This window comes from Pinus tabuliformis, chromosome Q, assembly GCF_031772625.1.
Source record: "Pinus tabuliformis cultivar Carrire ecotype Pingquan chromosome Q, CPIR1, whole genome shotgun sequence".
NCBI lineage: Eukaryota > Viridiplantae > Streptophyta > Pinopsida > Pinales > Pinaceae > Pinus > Pinus tabuliformis.
The window spans coordinates 924,485,639-924,498,018 of record NC_142296.1 but is presented as its reverse complement, the minus strand read 5'-3'; positions in this window follow the sequence as shown (position 1 = coordinate 924,498,018).

Sequence of the window (12,380 nt, the reverse complement as noted above, 5' to 3'; positions counted from 1 at the left end):
CTAGCATAGCATATCACTCCCCTAGCATGTGTTGGCATGACCTGTAGTCCCTAGAATGCCCTAGAACACCTTGGCATAATATTCCATTGGCATACATTAGCACTTGGTACACATTGGCACTTGGCATGTATTGGAACATATTATTACTGCTCCTAACATTCCCCTTTTGAAAAATATAAAGTCTTGACTTATTAACCATATTATGTTTTCATTTCCTTGCATTTTATCTTGTATATTCCTTTTGTTGCCTTGAAACTCCTTGACGCATATTGGCATACTCTGGTACCTTTCAGATTGACCTAGAATGTCTTAGCACTTGGCATGTCTTGGCGTGCCTTGGAACTATTTGGCCCATGTTAGCACACCCCAGAACTACCTAGCACACTCTAACACTTAACATTCCCTGATATTCCCTAGCATGCCTTACCCATGCTTAGCATACCTTGTCACTCCCTGACACACCCTCATATTCATTCACTTCCATGCATTTTGACCTAGTGCTCCCTTGTGTTGTCCTAGTACTCCCTAACACTCCTCGACATGCATTAGGACTCTCTAACACACCCTAGCACTCTTTGACATGCTCTGCCACTTCGTAGCATGCATCACACTCCTTGACACACATTAACACTTGGCACATGTTGGCACTTGGCAAGTCTTAGCATGTTTGGAATGTGTTGAAATGACTTGGTATGCTTTGGCATGGTTTAATATTAAATTTATTTGAGATCAATTATTGGAAAGTAGATGAGAAGCAAAGGAGGAAGATTTGGCAGTTAGAATGCACTGACACTTAGAACTTGGCACCTAGTGTTGGTGTGCCTAGCATACCCTCATGGAAAAGGTAAATTTATGACTTATGAACCCTATTATGTGTTCATTTCATTGTAGTTTAACTTGTTCCTTCCTTTTGTTGCCTTGACAGTCCCTAGCATGCATTGTCACATGCTTTCACATCTTGGCATGCCTTAACACTTGGCACATCTTAGCTTGTTTGACATGCCTTTATACTATTTGGCACATGTTAGCATGCCCTAGCATTCCCTAACACACCTTGGCAGTCATGCCCTCACATATAGCATTACATTGTTCCATGACATGGGAACCGTACATTCCCTAGAATGCCTTGGCACTCCCTAGTTGTCATGCCCTCATAGATAGCCTTACCTTTTTTGCGACTTGGGAACCTAGCCAATTCATTAGAAAAACAATATTGTGCCCAACCCAAAGTCTCCCTTTCTCTGAAATTGCTTTGTCCATGCCTTATCACAACCATAGGCTTGCCTCCTGCAAGTCATATTTTGAACTTCTCCTAAAACACTTCATCCTTGGGACACTTGGAATTCACTGACACTCCTTGGAACACACTCTTATTCGTTCATTTCCAAGCATTTTGACCTAGTTCTCCCTTGTGTTCCCCTGACACTCCCTAACACTCCTCAACATCCATTGACATTGTCTACCATGTGTTAGCACACCTTTCCATTCCTTGGCATGCCCTGTCACTCCTTAACTATCATGCCCTCACAACTACCCTTACTTTTTTTAGACTTGGGAACCCAACCAAGTCCTGCCTTGACTACAACAACTTAACCAAGTTATAGTTACTACAACTAGACTATGCCTTGTTCACCTAAGAACTACCTATAACACATCTTAGGCTACTCATTTCCAATCTCAACTCATCCCACTTAACAAGTTACCAAGTCAAGGCTCACATCCAACCATGACCATAAAACAACTAAGCAACATCGTTTACATCTTGACATGCCATAGCACCTGTCACATCTAACAATCTCGTAGCCCTATGTCACACATGTTAACATCCCCTACATTTCTTGGCATGCTTTGCACTCCCTAGCACACCCTAACACTCCCTAGCACACCCTAGCACTCCCTAACATGCCCTGGCACTCTAGCATGCCTTAGCACTGCCTAGCATATAACCTTGTCACTCCCTCCTTAGAACACTTGGAACTCATTGACACTCCCTATCACACACTCTTATCTATTCATTTCCATGCATTTTGAACTAGTTCTCCCTTGTGTTTATGTGGCACTCCCTAAAATTTGTTGGCACGCATTGGCACAGCCTGGCACCTGACACATCTTGGCATGTTGCCTTGGCACTACCTAACATATCTTGTCACTCCCTCCTTACCACACCTAGAACTCACTAACACTCCCTGTCACACACTCTTATTCATTCATTTCCATGTATTTGAAACTAGTGATCCCTTTTGTTTCCTTGGCACTCCATAACACTCCCTGGCATGCATTGGCACACCCTAGCACCTGGCACATCTTGGTATGTTTCCCTAGCCTCTAACATGCCTTAGCACTACCTACCATACCTTGTTACTCCCTCAGCACACTTGTATCTCACTGACACTTCTTGTCACAAACTCTTATTTGTTCATTTGCATGCATTAATTTGACCTAGTGCTCCCTTGTGTTTCCCTGGCACTCCCTAACACTTCCTAGCACATGTTGACACACCCTGGCACCTGGCACATCTTGGTTGCATGTCACCCTAGCAATCTAGCATGACTAACCACAACTTAGAATACCATGTCACTCTCTCCTTAGCACACTTGGAACTCGCTGACACTCCTTGTCACACACTCTTATTCATTCATTTCCATGCATTTTGACCTTAGTCTCCCTTATGTTTCCCTGGCACTCCCTAACACTCCTTAGCATGTATTGGCACACCTTGGTGCTTGCAGGCACATCTTGGTATGCTTCCCTAGCACTCTAGCATGCCTTGGAACTGCATAACATACCTTGCCACTCCCTCCTTAGCACACCTAGAACTCGCTGCCACTTCATTTCCATGCATTTGAAACTAGTGTTCCCTTATGTTTCCTTGGCACTTGGCCCTAACACTCCCTAGCATGCATTCATGCCACACCTTGGCACCTGGCACATCTTGGCATGCCTTAGCAGTTGGCTTGTCTTAGCATGCCTAACATGCCTTGGAATTTTCTAGCATGTGTTAGTACTTCCTAGCATTCCCTGGCACACCTTGATACTCCCTAATTGTCATGCCATCATAGATAACTTTACTATTTTTGTGATTTGGGAACCCAACCAAGTCATTGGAAAAATAGTGTTGTGCCCAACCCAAAGTCTCCCTTTGTCTAAAACTACTTTGACCAACCCCTTATAATTGTAACTGATGAGTCCCGAATCGGGTAACTTATTGGGCTCATTTTGCCTAATTGTCCTTGATCAATCCACCATTTTTCATAGATTATGCATGTTTTTTGAGTATGTTTATGTTATTTGAACGAATAAGGGTGGTCACTTTACCAAGGAGGCTAATACGATGTTATTTCAAGTTTATGGAAAAATTTTGGAGCAAAGCCAAGAAATTATGAGCCAGGTGACAGCCAAGCTTGAGGAAGAAAGGGTGAGGATTTGTAGGGAGGTTGTATCTTGCATTAAATGGCCCTTCCTTGAAATCTCCACCCTCAACTCGGAGCTCAACAGGCCACCAAAACGAATCCTAAAGGCAGTCGAGCAGCTTTGGGAAGAGTGACTGTTTACTGGCAGTTTGAATAGCCGAGTCCCTTGAATTAAAGAGGGTTGCTAGGCCCCTCGTAGTGTATAAATAGGAAGGCCTCAGCCTTCGTATTTTTTTTTGGAACTGTTGAGTTTTACACTATAGTGCTCTCATTGTCTTAGCTCGTTTTTGTAGCTATTGCTGTATAACTTTCTTATGACATGATTATTTGGATAAAGAAAAGTAGCTCTATTTGGCATCAGCTTTGAGTTCTTTATAGGAGCCTGTAGCTCTTGGGGTTGGGCCCAACCCAAGTGCCAAGGCTTCCTTATGTACTGTTATTTGCTTTTTATGTCTTTGCAAAATAATTTCTATTAAGTAGATTAAAATCTTTCTGTTTATCTAGGTTACTGTTGATGATTAGAAATATTTTTGATGTTCAGATTGAGTTGATAGGTTATTAACAGGGACAAGCTTAAGAAAAAGGCCATCAAGCACCTCTGATTTCACCTCTCCCTCAGTGGGATCAGGAGCTGGGATCAAGGTGACCTTGCTGCCACCAAAAACACTATCTTTGCTTCGCCATGCAACCATTAGTGTTCGATTTTTATTTGCAGAAGTTGGTTACATGTTTAGATTCTTGATTGGTTCATTGCATAGTTAGTATATATGGTTTCAGTGCAAATAAACTTAGTTCATTCTCTTTGTCGTTAGCTAGATCAGATTAGGTCAATGTAACTAGGTCTCTGATTTTACAGATCTTCGTTGGTTCAGTTGGAAAAACAACTTGCAGAGCACCCGTACCACTTCTCTATCTGCCCATACTCCATCAATCCCATCTGCTCCATCCCCTAACTCATATTCTTGCCTCACGTTTGACACATTTGCTCACATAAACCTAATTTTTGTGCAACATTGCTTCACCCTCCTTGAACAAATCTAGCCATCTTCATCTTTCCTCAGCTCCATCCACCAAGTCCTGGACCTCCTCACACCCTTATCCTACCTCCATACTCATTTCTCTACCTTTCTCCCTCCATCCACCCTCCAAAATCCCATTTCTGAACATCCTGTAGAAAATACAGAACATCTTGTAGAACCCCTGCAGACTTCTTGTAGAAGCTCACGAACGCGGTTTCTTGATAGCCACACTTTGTGAAACTCTCTAGAATGGTGCTAGGTACCCCTTAGGCCCTCTTTGAACCTTCCCAACTGCCTGCAAGCATTTCCTCTCTCCAATCCACCTCTGCACAGTCAAAGCACATGCATGATAATTCTGACAACTTATTCAAAAATACAAAAAGATGTTTTCTTTTCAGGTGTTACTGTAGAAGTAGCTTAAACACATGCATTTTACCTTCCTAGAAGTCAATGGCATCTCTTTCAGTAGCTTTCATCCTCTTTCTTGCATCAGTAGGGCTAGCTGGTAAAATTAGGGTTTTCTAGTGTTTGCATTTCCTTTCAGCTTTCCAGTTTCTTTCTGCAAGTAGATTAGCCTTTTTTGAGTTAGCTTTCGTCCATCAGTTAAAAAGCTTTTTCTAAGAGCTCATAAAAGTTGGCTTAAGCTCCTAGCGGACTTGTGCCAGCTGACCAAGTGACAGCCGCGGCAAGAGCTAGTACTTGTGCATACAGCACCGTCGCTTCCAAGTTTGTTACAAACTACCGGGTTGAGAAGAGTAAAGAAGGGAGTCCCAGGAGTTGCAGCATTATTGCTGCAATACTGGAGCCCACCATCTTTTTGGCGCCGTTTCCGGGGAAGCGTCATAGTATTTTGGATTGCTGCTTTTCTTCTATTTTCATACTCTAACCTTCTGCTAAGTAGTTTATTTCAGATTCCATTCTGCAATTTCATTTCTGCAAAAGTAAATTAGACATTTCCTGCTTTCATAGATTAGCCTTTCAATTCTGCAATTTCAATTCTGCAAGCTTAGAATAGAATTTCAATTCTACAAGTGTAGTCTAGCATTTCATTCTTGCAATTTGATTTCAGCAAAATAGATTAGTCCTTTCCTGCGTTCATTTCAATTCCGAATTTTCATTTCCACAAGATAGATTTCAGTTGGTTGCAATTCCATCTGTTTCAATTTTGCAGGTACAAGCAGAGAAAAAAAGCAAAAGCAACCAAAAATCTTTTCATGCCTCGTAGGAACAGAGATAATATCGGAAAATTCCTACCCAACACCCCCACCACTTCACTGAGTCACCCTTCTCTCTTATTTGGTGGCAGTGACCCAGAAGAACCTATAGATGAACCTCCTGAGATATACGAAGATCCTATAACAGAAGAAAAGCAAGAAAACATTCCTTTTGAGACCATGGCTGAAAACAGAAACGGTAGAGAGGATGATGAGAGAATTGAAGGTACCTTCCCCATCCGAGAGACCAATGGGGACATGAAGATGAAGAACATAAGTCCCTCAGCCTTACGTCATTTCCATGGATTGACCACTGAAGACCCTGATACCTTCCTGTTTGAGTTTGCTGTCCTTTGTCAAACTCATGACTATGCAGAAGACGAGCAAAAGTTGAAACTCTTTCCCTCTACCCTCAAGGATGCAGCATTACGCTGGTTCATGGGGTTACCTGGAAACAATATCACCACTTGGACTCAGATGCAACAAGCCTTTAACAACAAATACCGGGACTACTGTAGGTCCAAGGAAACAAAGGGAGAGATCTTCCGAATGACCATGGGAAATGACGAATCTTTAGAAGACTACAAGGAAAGGCTCCAACTCAGTTATAAACGGGCCAGGTTCACACTTGACCCTGAATCTCTAAAGTTGGTTCTGCTCCGAGGAGTCCCTGAAGACCATCTAGATACCCTTCACATGCTAGCTGGAGGAGACATCTACCAACTACCTTATGAGGACATAAAGACTGTGTTTAGAAACCACTCTAGGGAAGCCCAGAAAAGAGGTAGGGGGAATCCACTTTCAGCTAGTACCACCTTCTCCAAGCATGAGTTTTCCAATCAGATGGAAGACCTCAAAAGTGAGATGAGACAGACCATTTCCATGCAACTTGATACTTTCCGAATCCAACAAAAGAAAGAGGAAGCTGAGAGGGCTTTGGCCATTTTTTGTCCTAGATGTACGAGGAAGCACCCTAAGAATGAGTGTCCATTGCACTCAGTAGAGGTATGTTTCGTTTGTGAGGAAAACCACCCCACAAACCAATGCCCAACCTTACCCGGATTTAAAGCCATGTAACAAGGGACTAAGGAAACCACTGAACCTCTCTACTTCCTCAACCAAAGGAGGCCGCATGGGCCCAGACCTTACCAGTAGGGGATGCAAGGGACATCCCAAGCTTATTATAGCCCCAACCAATCTGCTCACATACCTTCTTGGGGTCCCCCTACTCATCCTTCCTGGTCCGCACCTCCTCCGTGGTCTTATCCACCTCAATACCATACTCAACCCACTGCTCATTCGTTTCACTCACATGTCCAGCCACAACCTCAGTGGAATGCACCTCAACCGGGGTGGAGGCCCCAATACAACTCTCCTCCCACCATTCTGCCTCCACCACCGGCTCAGCCACAACCATTACCTCCTACTCCCCCAAGACAATCCCAGATGCCTGCCCAACCGAACCTGAACCCCAACAACTGACAGGCCTGCAGGTATATACTAGGGAGCCAACATGCCCTACCTATGCTGTGGAGATCCAGGAGATCAACCTGCGATCTGGGAAGACCCTTCCAGATCGCCAACCTCCTCCCCCAGAGGACGAGGAAGAGAAACAGGAAAGTGAACCTAAAGCCATTCCACCCTTTCCTGAGTGACTAACAGTAACCATGCAACCAAACCCAGAGGAAACTGAACTTCTGGGAGAACTTAAACAGTTGTGTGTGAAAATACCACTTCTCCAGGCCATAAAAGATGTACCAATATACAACAAATTGATTAAGGAGAAGTGTTTCAGACACCCAGGCAGACGAAAGAGAGATGCCCCAACTATCAATGTCATAGGACAACTGTCCGATGTAATGTTGGGGCAAGTAATTTGTCCAAAGTATTTGGACCCTGGGAGTCCTGTAGTCGATGTCCACATCAATGGGACTATAATCCCTCATACCTTGATTGATTTAGGGGCTGCCATTAATGTGATGACCAGAGACACCATGCTTAAACTCAACCTTCAAAGTTCCTTAAGGAAGACCTCGACAGTCCTACAGTTAGCAGATCGCTCCACTGTGACTCCTGAAGGGATTGTGGAAGATGTCTTGGTCTCTGTTGACTCTTGGGAGTACCTTGCAGACTTCTTGGTCCTTCAGCCAAAGGCAAAGCTCACTGGATACCCCCTCATTTTGGGAAGGCCTTGGTTAGCCACTGCGGATGCTTACGTCAGTTGTCAAGCTGGAAGCATGACCATCAAGAATGGGCCTATGTCCAAGCAGCTAGTCCTATACCCTCCTGCCCAACCTCTGCTAGAACATGAATTACCGCTCTGGTTGGAAGAGGGAGATGAGGATGAGGTCTACTCTGCACCATTGTGCATAGTAGAAACCACTAAGGGAGGCTGTTATATATCTAACCCATAAATATATGATAATATAAATAAACCCAAGAATAACAAGATCTGAATATAGATATGCTTCTTTATTAATCTCAAAACCCTTAAGGTAGGGCAACACCATACATTCACTCCTTAAGGAATGAGAACACTCCACAAGCCATATGCCTATTCATACAATAATCCTTCACTATTCCTTCATGTGGAGTCTCTAGCCTCTATATAGGCCTCATACATACAATACCATGGATCATTACCATAGTTTCCTCATACTATTAAACTAATACCATGGGCCTATTACATTATTATTAACTACTTGTGGTCCCTTACATGATATGGGTTAACCACCTTATTTATTACTATGGCCCATCCCATTATTACATTATTACCTTGGGTACCTCCCTTGGTACCCCATAATATCCCCCCTAGGTATATAACATTCCACCCCCCTAAGCATGTTTCGTCCTCAAAACATGGGAAGAACACAAATAATAAGATCTACTCAAAAGAGTAGTCCACTAGTACCATGCACGTGCATCTAGCCATCCAAGAGAAAGGTGAACCCTTGATATTGTTGGTGCCTCGCTCGCTTGAGATGGAAGTTGATCGTGGCAGCTCTTCTGTGTTGATGTGTAGTAGGTGGATCTAGGCTCCTTGCTATCCATCATACGGGGGTTGTTGTCCTTGTGGCTAGTTGGTTGCCATCTTGTTGGTTGTTTTCTTGCGGGGTGATGTGGGTGATGATATGTTGAAGTTTTAACCCACGGTGTCTTTTTCTTTAATTCACCCTGCTGTGGTGCCTGTTGTCGTGTCTTCTTTTCCAATATGACTTCAACCACTGAGCCCTCCTCTGATGTATCAGCACCTGTAACCTTTTCTGCTTCAGCCTCTGTTTGTGTTTGATTATCTATCATTACTAGCTCATCATCTAATATGTCAGACTCTGGAACATCTTCTGCTTCAGCCTCCTTGGACTCTACCTGTTTATTAATGGAAATATCCTGTAATGTAATTTTCTTCTTTTTATACCAGAGCTTCAGGAATTTCTTCTACACATTAATATTTATAGTACCCACTGATTCCATCCAAGGGTATCCCAAAACAACATCCATGCTATCCATATCTAAAGCATAAAAATCACCATGAAACACATACTTCTCCATAGAAAGCTCAAATCCTTATAAATTTGAACATCCTTATCATCAACCTATGTATTTTCAATTTGTTTTGCTGGGACTTGCAATTTTTTTGCCAAGTTGACATTTATGAAATTTTGCTTGCAACTCGGATTTATAGACACAATGATTTTCTCCTTCTGAATCAATCCATGAACCTGTAGTAAGGAGACACCCATAGCAATTAACCCCTTATGTGTCTCATTCTCCTTTTTTCTAGCCCGAGACTATTTGTCCAAAAAGACTTTTTCAAATTCTGCATCTGGAAGATTGGTCAACTGCTTGTAGTCAAGTGATAAATTCCATTTTTGAGCCTCATCTCTCATATTAAGCACCACTGGAATCTTCCAATGTGTCCCATGTGTGGACTTGTATCTTTGTATTAATTCTTCAATAATAGGACCATCATCTTTTCCTGTAAAATATAGAATCGCCATGAAGAGGGTTTGAGAAAAAATTCGCTTACTTGGCGAAAATTTGGAAGGGCCACAATTCCGTCAATATTGCTCAGAATCCCTATTATGACATATTGTTTGAAATGGAACAACCATTCTACAGCTGCCCATGTGATAGAAATCTTGATACAAGCACTAGAATTTCAGATCTGCGCTGCAACTCTCCCGCCGTCACCAAAATTTCTGCAAAAAGAGCTGATTTTAAATCAACGATATCTCCCTCATCCGGACTTCGATTCGACTGATTTTTTTTTTGAAATTAGGTATTTTTTCACAAAGATTCCAGATCTACAATTATATTTTGCAGATCTTGCACTAGGACGTCTAGATTTGCGCCGCAAACTCGCTGCCTTGAAAAATTGTCTGCAACCCCACTAATTTTTAGATCAGCGATATCTCCTTCATCCAAACTCTGATTCAACTGATTTTTTTTTGAAATCGGCTATTTTTTCAAAAAGAATCCAGATTTGCAATTATATTTTTCATATCTTGCACCAAAATGTACAGATCTGATCTGCAACTCGCTGCCCCCGAAATCCTACAAAAATAAAAAAATAAAAATTCTCCACTTTTGTGCCCAAGAAAGTGCTATGATACCACTTGTTATAGCTCTAACCCAAAAATATATGATAATAGAAAATAACCCAAGAATAATAAGATCAAAATATATAGAAATGATTCGCTTTATTGATCAAACCCTTAAGGTAGGGCAACACCATACATTCACTCCTTAAGGAAGGAGAACATTCCACAAGCCATATGCTTGTTCATACAATAATCATTCAGGAAACAGGAAAGTGAACCCAAGGCCATTCCACCATTTCCTGAGTGACTAACAGTAACCACGCAACCAAAACCAGAGGAAATTGAACTTCTGGGAGAACTTAAACAGTTGTGTGTGAAAATACCACTTCTCCAGGCCATAAAAGATGTACCAATATACAACAAATTGATTAAGGAGAAGTGTTTCAGACACCTAGGTAGGCGAAAGAGAGATGCCCCAACTATCAATGTCATAGGACAACTGTCCTATCTAATGTTGGGGCAAGTAATCTGTCCAAAGTATTTGGACCTTGGGAGTCCTGTAGTCGATGTCCACATCAATGGCACTATAATCCCTCATACCTTGATTGATTTAGGGGCTGCCATTAATGTGATGACCAGAGACACCATGCTTAAACTCAACCTTCAGAGTTCCTTAAGGAAGACCTCGACAGTACTGCAGTTAGCAGATCGCTCCACTGTGACTCCCAAAGGGATTATGGAAGATGTCTTGGTCTCTGTTGACTCTTGGGAGTACCTTGCAGACTTCTTGGTCCTTCAGCCAAAGGTAAAGCTCACTGGATACCCCCTCATTTTGGGAAGGCCATGGTTAGCCACTACGGATGCTTATGTCAGTTGTCAAGATGGAAGCATGACTATCAAGAATGGGCCTATGTCCAAGCAACTAGTCTTATACCCTCTTGCCCAACCTCTGCTAGAACATGAATTACCGCTCTGGTTGGAAGAGGGAGATGAGGATGAGGTCTACTCTGCACCATTGTGCACAGTAGAAACCACTAAGGGAGGCCCTCAAACTGAGGATGATTTGATTGAGACTTTGATTCAAAATCCACCTCCCAGTGCACTGTCCTTAGAGGAATTGGTGGGAGATACCCAAGTCAGCACTTTAGTGGACCTCTGTGTGACTGGTCTGACCTCTCCTAGAGTTAAGAATGTGGAGTTTGGCCCCGAAAGGACTTTAAAGATCAGCTCCTCCCTATCTCCCTCCCAGGAGAAGGAGCTGTGTAGCTTACTGAACAATCACCTAGATGCTTTCGCTTGCAGCTATAAGGAGATGAAAGGAGTCCACCCTTCAGTCTGTACCCATCACATTTACATTAAAGAAGATTGTAAACTAGTCAGGCAGCCTCAGAGGAGAATGAATCCAGCCCTTAAAGACATTGTCAAAGAAGAATTGCAAAAATTGTTGGATGCAAGATTCATCTACCCTATCTCCGATAGTGAGTGGGTCTCACCTCTAGTGCTTGTGCCAAAGAAGAAAGGGAAGTGGAGAATCTGTGTAGATTATCAAGAATTTAACAAAGCCACCAAGAAAGACCATTTCCCTTTGCCTTTCATAGATCAAGTGTTGGATGGACTGGTAGGGAAGAAGTTCTTCTCTTTCCTAGATGGGTTCAGCAGGTATAATTAGATCCAAATAATCCTGGAAGACCAAGATAAAACCACCTTCACTTTTCCATGGGGTACCTTTGCCTACCGAGTCCTTCCCTTTGGGCTATGCAATACTCCTGCCACTTTCCAAAGAGCAGTATTGAGCATATTTTCTGAATTGGTCCATGATTCGATAGAAATCTATATGGATGACTTTACTCCTTATGGGTCCAACTTCCAAGAAGCATTGACTAATCTGGGAAAAGTTATAACTAAGTGCATTGAGATGAACCTGTCCCTCAGTCCCGAAAAGTGTGAATTCCTGATGACTGAAGGGACCGTGCTAGGTCATACCATTTCTCGACAAGGATTACAGGTGGACCCTAACAAGATTGCTATCATCCAGAAGGTCCCACCTCCTCAAAAGGTGATAGATGTTCAGAGTTTCCTAGGCTTAGCAGGATATTATAGAAGATTCATTAAATATTTCAGTAAGCTAGCCTCGCCATTGTTTGGCCTCTTAGGGAAAGATGTTGAATTTAAATAGACTGATGACTGTCAAGGGGC